The sequence below is a fragment of the Diadema antillarum genome, unplaced genomic scaffold, assembly GCF_040938485.1.
Source record: "Diadema antillarum isolate AM-2024a unplaced genomic scaffold, OU_Dant_1.0 seq00000793_RagTag, whole genome shotgun sequence".
Taxonomy (NCBI): Eukaryota; Metazoa; Echinodermata; class Echinoidea; order Diadematoida; family Diadematidae; genus Diadema; species Diadema antillarum.
The window spans coordinates 592056-604057 of NW_027271680.1; positions in this window are offsets into that span (position 1 = coordinate 592056).

Genomic DNA, 12002 nt, shown 5'->3' on the forward strand with positions numbered 1-12002 from the left:
GCAAAACTGGGCACAATTTCTAAACAACAAAAGGCCGAAAATTATCCCTCAATAATTGAAACCCCTCTGAAGGGTCCTCTCGCCTTAGTAAATATCAGTCGAGCTCCAAGCTTCAGCTCACTTCATCGACAGCGAGAGAGCAATTGAAATAGCAAGCCAAAATAGGACATTAGGTCGGTGACTTCAGTGCTCGCGAGGATGTCGAAAAAGGGGCCCTCCTCACTTTCCCCCCACTTTATAAAAACCCGTGCATAATATAATGATTATTTTTCATACTTTCTTAAGGTCTCTCAAGTAACAAGAGTAGGCCCTACATTGTCTGAGGGCTTTATAGCACCTTCTTAGCTACCTTATTGAAAAGAAATGAAACAAAGAATCATAATTACATCCAATTTTATGGATGATATAAGTGATATAGGCATCACTTTTCCGTCGTCGTCGCCGCCGTCGTCGGCGGCCGTGCCGTCATGAGTGACGCTGCTTTTTGGAAACTCTCTAAAAAAAAAATCGAGTGAAAATATTTACTCTTAAAGGAGTGAATACAAAAAAAGGAGTGAATTTAGAGTGAAATTGGAGTGAATTTTGAGTGAAAATGTTCATTTTCACTCGTTTTAGAGTGACGTCAGGGATCACTCCAAAATCTTCGAGTGATCCCTGACGTCACTCCAAAATGAGTGAAAATGAACATTTTCACCTAAAATTCACTCCAATTTCACTCTAAATTCACTCTTTTTTGTATTCACTCCTCTAAGAGTGAATATTTTCACTCGATTTTTTTTTAGAGAGGTATACACGCATGGACATATTCACATCGTTCAAGTAATGTCGTAGGTGCTTTGGCGTTGTTCCAAGTGCAATGAAGTGCTCCGACTGTTATAGGGACTATACCTTCATACTGATATGTTAAACAGGATGCGAAGTCCTCTGGGCAGGTCTTGGTAATTTTCTATCTTTTCCTTCTCTTTGTCGGCTACTCTGCTGGTACAGCGACATCGACGATCGTGCACATCTGCCGAATCTTTTCTACGATGATGATATCCATGCATCTATGATGGATAACTTTGTCAGTTTGGACACTGAAATCCCACAGGATTGTAACTTGGTCATTTTTCGGAAAATTTTCTGCGGTTCGTGCACATACCATTTGCTCTCACGTGGTATTTCATTTTTTTTTTTTCAAAGCTCCAAGTGAACGTATTGTGCCTGTTTGTCACGTCGTCTTTGTACTCTTTTTGCGCCGGTTTGTCATATCAACATACATAATATGTTGCACTGTTTTGTCTCTTTCTCTGCATATCCTGCACATGACATCCACATCTCTTTTCTGTAGTTTGGCTTTCAGAGCATTCATTGTCAGTGCTTGCTCTTGGGCAGCGATGATCAGTCCTTCTGTCTCCTTCTTCAGTTCTCCTTTCTTCAGCCATAACCATGTGTCATTACTGCTGATGTTCTCCGTCTATCTGAAGAACTGCTTTTCTCTCCACTTTGCGGATGCTTCTGCTCTTTTCTGGGTTTTTTTGATATCCGCTATATAGATCAAAGGTGCTATCCTTTCCAAAGTCCAGGTGCACGGCTTGAAGGTGTTTTTCCTCGCTGCTGCTTGTGTAACCGTTATAATCGAGTAATCGTTACTGTCGTGTAGTTCTATTATCATTACGATGATGATGATGACGACGATGATGATGATAATTATAATGATAGTAATGATAATGATAATAATGATAATAATTATTATCATTATTTTTATCATTATCATCGTCATCATCGTGTGGATTATTACATATAAGGTACCTACGGAATATACACGAAATGCTGGCCATTGCATGTTTATGCCTTCATCCTTGCCCCTAAGCCCCCCGCTCCCCATTACACACCAACCCTACCATGCCCGCGATGGGCCGATGGACGTCATTATAGAAAGCGTCTTCGATTTCGTCAAAATGACAACCATCAACGATATGTCCGTCGAGATTGAATTCAATGACTTTCTTGCACAATGGATCCAATTCCCCAGCAAATACCCCCTCCCCTTTATCTACGTTTCAACGCCTATTGATTTCCCAGCACTTCTTAATCCTCACAGTGCCAGTGACACTGGACAATGAGTACAAGCCTAAGGGGTTTTCAGCGCCAAGTACAAAAAGGGTTGAAGAGCACATAGAAGCGGGTGTAATTCAAAGTATATGATATATCAGTCTATATGCTTGTTTGAATAAGTACAGGATTTTCAATTTACTTTCAGCTGTTTTGCCATTTCTCACGGTTTGACAAAACAAAATCACGACACATAATCCCAAAATGAAATCAGTGCAATGCAAACCCTCCAGATTTTCTCTCATCTGTAGCAAAGAAATACATAAAATGTTATCATTATGATGCAGAAAATCACTTTCGATTGGTCATTTTTATATTCCAAGGAGGGTGACACAAAGTGAGGCACGATATTTCATATTTCTTATATGAATTCATATATTTCACTTTGCACCATTAAGAATATTTATGAGTACTTAGGTTAGTGTGTGTGTGTGTGTGTGTGTGGTGTTTATTGTTTTTTTAGTTATTTTGATGTATTTTGTTTTAGCTCATTTGATGTAAAATGTCACAATTCAGCCTTTTTGCTGCGTTGACGCTATATTATCATTAAACCATTTCAATCAATCAATCAATCAATCAATCAATCAATCAATCAATCAATCAATCAATCAATCATTCATCCATTCAGTCAATAAACCAATCAATCATTCATATCAATCAATCAATCAATCAATCAATCAATCAATCAGTCAATCAATCAATCAATCAATCAATCAATCAATCAATCATTCATTCATATCAATCTATCAATCATTCAATCAATCATTCAATCAAAGAAAGTGACGGTCACTGTTTTCCCTCTATTACCACCGTCATAATGGGAGCAAACCAGTTAACAGCTAAATGTGTTTCATGCACAAGATCCAGATAATTTCCCTGCCATCTTTAAGGTCCTTACCTACCATACTCTGACATGGAATAACCACAGAATCAATTTGATTCATATTAGAGTGAAATGAAATTGTGCTGCTGTTGTAATTCGGTAAGAGCAAATGGACGAATTTTGACCACATACGACTAAGACGCCTATACCCCCTCCCCTTCCCTTCTCATGCCTCCTTTTCTCCACCGAATGGAGAATAGATACTCGTGTCACGTTCAGCGCCGATCCCATTATGGAGCAACATGAAGCATGATTGACAAGCTCTTGGGGCGGGAGAGCCCGACTCGAGCTGTTTACCGGCGGAATAAACAGGGTTAATCAAGCGAAGGATAGCCCTAGAACTTCACAGGAAGTGTACGAGAAATGCAATCCTTCTTGATAAAGATCCCAGCTTACGCGTTTTTAATGTTTATGTTTCTGGTTCTAATCTGAGTATCACTTACTGTCTTTCTTTTTAAACATTCACATGTTGTGTGTATTTTTTTTCCTGTACCATCATTTCCTAAGGACTGAAGGATGATGAATATATGATCTTTATAACTGCAAGCATTGAGAAAGTTGGTCATCAACTTTAAAGCCAAGCTACCAAGACATACACGTGTAATATATTTGTGCATACAGTCCGCTGGGCATTTGAGAATATCAGTCTCAATAACAGTAAGGTAAAATTCATTTTGTACAAATGAAATAATGTGTGTGTGTGCTTGGTACAGTATGTAGGCTGAGCACACACAACTGTATTGTAGTTTGTGTGCCTGTATGTAAGTTCTTGTATGAGTATGTTTATACTTTAATGTACAAGAAAGCATGTTAGAGATACAAAGAAAGACATGGAATTGACTCTGTAGGGCCCTATAATGATAAGTATTCATTTTTATTCAGAATATTGCAGTATTGTTGAGAACCCTTCAAGCATCGTAAACGGATACCATGCACGCTCTAAAAGTCCATGACTTTACAGCCAAATTGTTCTCAGACAACATATTTTGTTTTCATCTATTTGATAACCCTCGCTTTTAGCACCTCTCACAGAAAATGTTTAACGAAAGAAAGAGAGACTAGAAAACAGAGCGGAGAATGCATCCGCAGGACGTGCCTTTTAGTATCTTAATTTGCTATCAGTTTACTTTCAGCATCTGCGATGGAGACGAACAGACACCCGATACACTTATGCATTTCTACCCATGGATTTATTCCGACCGGACCAAATCTTTGATAGCGTCTCATCTTACTCGCATAGTAATTATCATTTTCAGCAGCAAAGATTCAGATGGTACGGGAGGATCCAGGCTTATGAAGACGCGAAGGAAGCCCATCAGACAACTCACCCAGGTCGTACCCAAGATGTTCCCGTGATGGCTTTATCAGAACTGGAACAGGATCAAACGATTAAGACGTATTGACGTGGCCTTTTCCTTCTAACATGTGTTTAGTTCTTCAAGACGGAAGACCGTAGACAGTACAGATGCAGAAGGCAATGCAAGGTTAAAGAGAAGGGAAATTTCCTTTTTAATCTCAGGTGGTTTAATGGAAAGAGTGTTGCTGAGGTAATTTAATACAAAAGACAATATACCTAAAAATTGAGAAAATTGAGAATACGGCTAAAGAGTATGAGTTGTACTATGTTGATATTGAGAAAATAAAATAGCCCATGGAAGGCTAAAAGTTTGGGGAAAATGAACCTAATCTTTTAATTGAATTCAATTCGTTTCCATCAAAAGAATGAAATACACAATACAAGGTGATATTATTTTTCAGTTCAACTGTATTAAACAATTTAGCAGGACAAATCATTTTCATAATACAAACTATATATACCAATGATGTTATCGCCCCCACAAAGATTAAATCACACTTTGCCATTGTCACTAAAAAAACCCCAAAATATGTCAATGGAAAAGAAATTTCCACTTAAAGCAAAGCAAAACAAAACAAACAAAAACTCTCGATTGTTATCCTTATGTTTCAGCACGGGCTCTCATCTGTGATGAGAAATGGCTGGTTGTAAGATACACTGGTTCACTGAGCATGCTGTTGTAAGTAAACGAACCAAACGTCAATTATCCAAAGAAACCTTCAAGTTGCGATGGTTATTTTTTTATAACAGTAAGGAAAAACTAAGAAACAACAACAACAACGACACACCAAACAAAAAACAAACAAACAAACAAAGGGAAGACAGCATCCCAGGGACAGCATATCTCTTTTTAACTATCAGCAATGGACGCCAGTGCAATGTATGCCTTTCATTCCTTTAAACGTATCTTCTCTCCGTAATTGCCGCCACGCATGATCCTAGCTGTGCCACACATTAAGGGAATGTACTTGCTGCAATTTATCTTAATAGCTTGCCAGTTAGCGAAACAGAATAACAAAAGTAACATCAACAAGATAAGCGTCTTATTGTTGAACTATTAACCCATCTTCGCATATTTTCTGTGCTTATATATTGCACTATATATCTATTTCATCATAATATCATTATTTCATGAAAATCAATTTCTACACATTATGTCTCAGAAGACGTCGAATCTTATTAGAAGGGAACTAGAAAAAAAAAAAGCTACCATGAAGGTTGATCGGGTTCTTTCATACATTGCTGATTAAAATGCATATCGTTCTTAGCAAATTTAGGGAATAGTAACGCCACTGAAACGACAGCAGAATTGCTGCAATTGAGAGAAATAGATCATGCATAATTGGATGCTGTCATTTCCCAGAACTGCTAAGGTTGCATGGCTAAAAGTCGGCCTATATGACTCGCAGACGTACACACTGAACAACTGCACATGATAGCGTTTACAGTGCACATTGACAGCTTCGATGAAAGGTATCAGCTTACTATAAAAGACGATCTGTCGTACTGATGGTTTCGTGGTTTTACGATTTTCTTTTCTTTTGCAGACAGAAGAAATGCACTGAAAGCAAAATACTATTCAGAAAAGTCAAGGTTCAAGTGTGAGCTTCTTCAATTCAATTCAAGTAATGTGCCTTGTCCGCCAATTCGGAGCTTGTGTATTTATTCCATGTTCATCGTGGCGACAGTTTCGTGGTAGTCTCGCTGCCCGGAAAGCAGTAGATGACAGGTTCGAGTCCCGCTGGTTCCTTTTTTCCCCGACATGTTTGTTAATTTACAGATCAGCCGATCTTAGATCAACAGATCTAACAAATTTCAATTGTAGAGGGAGACAAATTGAAGAAACTCACACCTGAAGAAATGCAATGTTTTATAATATTACGTACATGGCACAACCACAAATCAAACTATAATATTGAAATGTAATTGTCCGCGATGATTGAGAGTGAAACCACACAACATGCTTATAAGTATAATCCAGGGAGCATTCAATGTTTTACAATATGCTGTATTCTTGTTTTCATAATCATATTGATTATTTCAGATGATGGGCTACGGTAGGAAATTATCAATACAATCATTAGATTCTCATCCAGTGACACGTATACATGTGTCTTCCGCATCATCACAAAAGTTTGTTAAGTGGGAATAGTCAGAGCACAGAAGTCAAAATTGTTTCAGATTGGATTTGGCATTACCAGCAGCAGAATTGGAACGCAACTTCTCGTTAGGCAGTCATCGTCAACTCCCAACCCAACCCCCCACAGCCCCATCCCCAATTCGATTTGAAATGATACGCACGTCCCTCTACTCCACAGTGACCGGAACCCATTCCTGCATACCGTCTGATGATGAATCGTCTTTTTTTCGGCGATTGTCGGTTCGCCCTTCGACGAAAGAGACATGGCTCGTAGACGAAGAACTTCTGACGGATCATTGTCAGTACTCCCATTTCCACGAATGGGACGTCGATCGAAATCGTATTCTTTCAATTGCGAAAGGCTATCAGATTGCATCCTTTTTGATTATTTCTCGCAAAAAAATCTCTGATCATACTGCTGGCACACCATCAGCCCCTCCGCAACATTATTCACAATCGAAACATCGTGGTTGATTCTCAAGGGCAACTCATATTCTAATTTCAGAACCTAATTACAATCATCACCCGCGGCAAATTCGATTAAAGCATGGACCTACTACCGGATAGTAGGTCCATGATAAAAGCAAACAACACCTCTTTCTTCGCTGGAGAGGTAAAATATGAAAGATATTTTTAAACACATCATCAAAAAAGTGTCATCGGTAGGCCTACCTGATGTTCTTGTTTTGCTAAGCACAAACCTCTCCTTGAGCTGAGTAAAAATATTATATTCTTTAACCTTACTTTGTCTTAGGATCCTCCTGTCCACAATCTATCATGATTATATGATACACTTTCAATGTTAATTGTATGATTCAACAATCTGGTGCATACTTTTTGTGAAAATTTTGGGAAATTTCCAATCAAAAAGTATGGAAAATGGCAGGTTTGATTAGTTAGATCGAGAATGCCAATGAATAAACATTAAATCTTTTTCTTCTCTTCTTCTCAAACGCCTCGTTTATACCGTTTGCTGTCTACATAGTCATCTATTCATAGGGAGAACAATAGCTTGGAGTTGGCATAAATCGCCCGTTTTTTTTTTGTATGGATGGATATAAAAAAGTGCACCATCTCACCCAGTTAGCACCCGTTCCTTGGGGTGAATGAATGAGGTGGATTCTTCTACGTGCCTTAGTGTCCTAATGAACACTAGAAAATAGATTAATGTTCACCTAACGTTTCCTGTTGCCCTTCCAGGCTTCCAATACACACACCGTGGAAAGCAAAGCTATAAACTCTTGAATGAGGGCTTAAGGACTATTCACGTGAAAGATGAGCAATACTGTGAACGAGAATGGGGATATAATGGCTAACAGGCCTAGGTGTACTATAAAACATGACGTCACTCTATGATATATGCCGGATAGTAACGTATATATACATTGTAATCGTTATACGAATGCATACAACTGTAATAAAACTTTCCACGTAACGACTGTGTCATAGTCAATAATATCCTCAACTGCACATCACAAGATGACTTCTCCACCCCTCACTCTTTGCATATATATATATATATATATATATATATATATGCAGTGTATGTCCGTGTGTGTAGGAGGGGTGAGTTTGTGTTTGTGCATCATGTTCCTGGAAAACAAAATCCAAAATTAATCCGAACTCGATGTAGAGTTCTATTAATATCGATACGTCATAATAGGTAAGTATAAACCCATTCCACACCCCTTCCTCTTCCTCTTCCTCTTCCTCAGATATTGATAGTACTATACAAGCCAGACATGGTGGCGTTTGCCAATGATATCGCTAGATTCGATATGCTCTTATGCCCTTGACTTTAACATGAAATAATTTAGTAGGAGAGAACTATTTACAAAGCCCTTCTGGAAGTTCGGAACGAGCAGCCGCTGATGCATCGTTTAATCAAAAATGAGCGCGATTTGCTCGATGAAAGGCGAAGATTACAATCTGATTCATATCTCGATTTTTTAATTAACGCGGAGTCCAACCGACGCAGCAACCTGTCTGAATTGTTAATAAGAACCACATGAATAAACCAGACTGGGACTATGGCTCTCCTCCAACATCGATCCCTCATTGCAGTTTTGGTCCATTAAGGAGACATTAGATGCCACAGAAGAGAACGTACATTAACTTCACATATTCATTACTTTCCTATTATGGCTTTAAGTCCTGTCCCCACTTGGTGCCGATGCCAACGACGCAATAAAACAGTTATGGCAGAAATTATAACCCAAATGTACCAGTGAGATTTTCTGTCAAATGACAAATGACGTAACAAATTCGTAACCAGTCAGTAAAAATTTTATTGTCTTTTCGTTAGGAAATAAAACAACAGCAGCCTGCTATAACTTTGCTTTTTACCTAATGCCAACATACTTTTAATGCATAACAAGCAAACTGAAGCAAACTGAAAAGAAAGAAGCACTTGTCCCTAGGATAGGGAGTCTTCCTCGTAAATTATATCAAGTAATCTCTTCCTTCTTTTCAATGAGATAAGATGATGAATAGAACATATCGATACAGACCAGTGCAGCATTTGATGATGTTCGTAATTCCTAAGATTTGTTAAGTAAATAAGGCTCATTAATCACGAAATGGAAAAAAATGCGTACATACGAACCTTCAGAATTACCTCGTCTTGTTTAAATTTATATCACAAATCAGAGCTTGATGTGAAATGAGAGCAAAATTACGAGGTGTATTCATTAGATGTTCTAATGTCGACATAATATACGACATTTACAATGTAAGCGTTTGTTACAGTTTATTTGGCAATTTAGTACACTCTGACATGATAGCAAGTGCAGAAGAAGAAAATGTGAAAAAAAAATGATCTTTTCCATTTCCTTCACCTGAAAAGATTTCTTTTTTTAACGTGTGTTTAATGAATGATGCCGTCGGGAGGAAAGCGTACTTGAGATAAAGTCAATGCCGATCAAAACGCGAGAAGTACGTGTCTCAAACTATCATTGAACAGACGTTTAAATGATCGGCTTGATGACTTCAAAACGGCTACTCTGGGCGCCATATCAAAGCATAGATTTTAATCAACTCTGCAGAAGTTAATGATTATCGCCAAAACGTCCGGAAATACGACAGCTACGAAATGATGCGCCCCCTTACATCCCTGCTGCAAAGAACACAGTGTCCCACAATGTGAGAAACACAGTGTGAACATAATGTGAAATCTCTCTACATTGTTAAATTCGAGCGTTTAACACTGTGAACACAATGTGAGTCATCACTTCACAGTGTGAAAGAAAACATTACTATAATATGAACACTCTGTGAAAACCATACCACGGTGTGAAATCATCTTCATAACTGTAAAATTCGAGCGTTTTCACGTAGTCGACTATGTGAACACACTGTGAACATACTGCGGTCACACTGTGGGACATTGTGTTCTTTCCAGTAGGGATAGCTGGTTGAAGTTATTTTGATTTAATAGGCTGGCACGCATACGCACACACGCACGCACACACACACACGCACGCACGCACACACACACACACGCACACACACACACATACACATTCATATTTAGAACACCCTAATAGGGCATTAATAAAGGGGAATGAAAACCTTCCATATGGATTAATGGAATGCAACAGTATTAGTAGAACACATCAGTGAAGTTTGAGGGAATTTTGGAACTCGACGTTCCAGTGAATATCATATACCATTACTACGTACAATTCTCGCCCAAAATACATTCGTTTTCACTGGCCCGAGGTTCTGGAACAGCCTTGATGATACTCTAAAAGACGCTCTGACTGTTCCTTCCTTTAAATCAAAACTGAAACAATGTCTTTTGTAATCCTCACGAAAACAAACAAATAGATAAAAACCTGGTTTTTTTTTCTTATTTTCATAAAAATGGATGAATGAATAAATTAATGATAAGTATTTTTTTAATTATTTAGAGTTTGTGTTTTAAGCCAAATTTGTATCAAATTTTAAGTTCTTCCTCATGCCTTGGTGACCTTTCCAGATAACTGAATGTAGACATTGTCTTGTTTTGTTTCACTCCCTTTCTTTGTCATGCCTATCTCTAGTTTTATTTTCTGTCTGTTCCGTCCCTGCTTTCGTTCTTGTCCTTGCCATAGTCCTTTTTTATTTTCTGATTATTTCGCCTGACATCAGAATATCAAAATTTTATACATGGAGTCCTTGACGGATCTTGAGATGCCCTCACCCTCTATAGAGTAATTCACAAATTTTACAAGCTATTCTTTTCTTAAGGGTTCCTCTTTTCCATGTAGAGTTGTAAATTAAGATTGTATTGCTTACTTGTTTATTTATCCAAAACAGAGTTGATATCATATAATAATTGTATTCATGTTTTGTTGAAACTGACGTTATTCAAAGTTCCTCTAAATATTATGTACTCACGTAAGCGTCATTTAGATTACTTTGTATTGTTTTATATGGAAATATAACTGAATTTTATTCTTTGTGAAAAGCACAAAATCCCTTACTTGTTCCTGGCAGGGTCATATCATTACCCCTGCCTTCTGAAAGAGGTATAAGTCAAGTTATCTTCATTTTGCTAGAAAAGTGAACAAATGTTGGACTTTCAACACATTTTCTTTGTATCGTTTGCAACACGTAACGTCTCAACGTTTTGCAGTCTTCTCATCCAACGAATTAAAATGATTGAAGAGGTTTCTTACGCAACAACATTCTTAACTCGTTCGGTGTCGAGAACTTTGGACAGGGTATTCAAAGTTACATGTTTTTGTTTTTGTTTTTTGTTTTCACCAACCAGCACTCGAAGCATACCAAGAGTTGATTCATATTTTACATTTGAATCATTATAAGGGACAAGGTCAGGGCAAAATGTTCATTCCCCAAAAGATCACTACGTACACCTCTTCGTGTAGTTATTCAGGTTCACTATACATGGTTTCATTTTATTGACAAATATTTTTAAAAAAAATTGATAGAAGAGACGGGAATTACCAAACAAACAATCACCATTAACTTAAAACTCTTCACCGCTTCAGGTTTTGTTGTTCACTTAACCCCCAAAAGACGTGAGGCGTTTAAAGAAATACCACACAAACGAGTACAACTCATTCAATAACAGACAGAAAAAACGCAATCTGTATCCCCCTTTTTTTTTGGTGGTGGTGGTGGTGGTGGGGGGGGGGGGGGGTTAAGACAGTAATTAAGTACACTCTAGAAGATGAACTGATTCTTCCTGATAGAACGATAATGCTCCGGTAATGACAACATTACTTGTAAGCAGCGGCGCCTCGGAGTCTCCGATTTACATCAAACGGGAAATATTATCCTGGATTCGGGGTAGCTTTCGTGATAAAGTTTCGAACTGAGTGGAGTGAACACGTCATATAACAGTAAGTTGGTTCCCAAGAAGACGGTCGTCTCACTCCAACGATTCTTTACCACAACTATCGGGCATTAATGTAACTCAAGTTCAGGCCCTCACCTTATATCTTCGCTTATCTATCTGTGTATCTCTCGTTGTCTTTCTCCAGTATTTCCTATAAGTGCTAAAGCTGATTGAGTTTAGTAGA